Genomic DNA, 1,249 nt, shown 5'->3' on the forward strand with positions numbered 1-1,249 from the left:
GTGATATAGGTACATGTAGCTGATAAGTAGTCTCCAATAAGATCGAAACATGCGTACCTAATTTTCAATGCCAATCATAAACCATATATATATATAGCCAAAATCATGGGTCGATTGAAGCTAGACCACCATGGAAAACCTGGAATCACTGAACGGCCGTTTCGCCTTATTGTGGGACTCCTCAGCAGTACACATCCACGATCCCACCTCGCGAGATTGGAATCCAGGACCTATCAGTCTCGCACACGAGCGCTTAACCACTAGACCGTTGGGCCGGTTGGCATCCAACGGTGTTAATGTCTCACTTCAACCGATCCACGAAATTGAGCTTCCGGGTTTTCCATCAGATCAGATCAGCAAAGCCTCACAATGAATACTGAAGTTTATTCATTTACAAACAGAAGAAAATTTCCCCGGTTAATATTTTGGATAAACGCTTTTTAGTTATCCAAAATTATAAACAGACTTATATAAACACACACTGACACACACACACATCCATACAGACATGGAAATAGTTATAAACAAAATGACAGTATATATGTTAATATTGTTGTATGCATTTTAATGTAATTAATACGTAATGATGAAAAATCAAAAAAAGAAAAGAGAAAATAAGGGAAATCTATACTGAAACGAAAAACATGGTTTTATAGATAAAATCAAGTTTTTTTTCTTTTTTTCTTTTTGTTTCCATATAAACTAATGATGGAATCAAATCAATATGAAATGGATTAATAATTTTATTTTGGGTCTATGTGTGTATGTGTGTGTGCATACGTGTGTGTTGTATGTCATTGTCAATTTTTCGTGATCTTGATCGGCTTTCGATTTAATTTTTAATTAAAATTGAAGTAAAAATTAAACAAAGTATGAAGGTTTTTTTTCCCATATCACTGGAACTAAATAATATTCGATTGATCTTTATCATGTGTCGTTTATTCATTTGGAAAACTACTGTACTGACTAATAGAAAGATTCTTATCAAATATGGTTTAAGGAGATTGTTGAACTTCATACAGTATATCTTAAACTGATCTCGAGTAACCATTGAAAACCAGAAATCATCAGATAGCTGTTTTGTCTTAGTATAGTAGTAGAATCCATAACCTCACTAGGGCTTAAACACAGAGCCCTCATGTTTATAACATTTACAACTAATTCTCTAATAACAGTCATAGATATTACTCTTCTTACTTAAGCCTTTTACCCCTCGTGGAGGAGCATTGGCCGCATACCAGCATTCTCT

Source organism: Schistosoma mansoni (genome assembly GCF_000237925.1).
Source record: "Schistosoma mansoni, WGS project CABG00000000 data, supercontig 0137, strain Puerto Rico, whole genome shotgun sequence".
Classification (NCBI taxonomy): domain Eukaryota; kingdom Metazoa; phylum Platyhelminthes; class Trematoda; order Strigeidida; family Schistosomatidae; genus Schistosoma; species Schistosoma mansoni.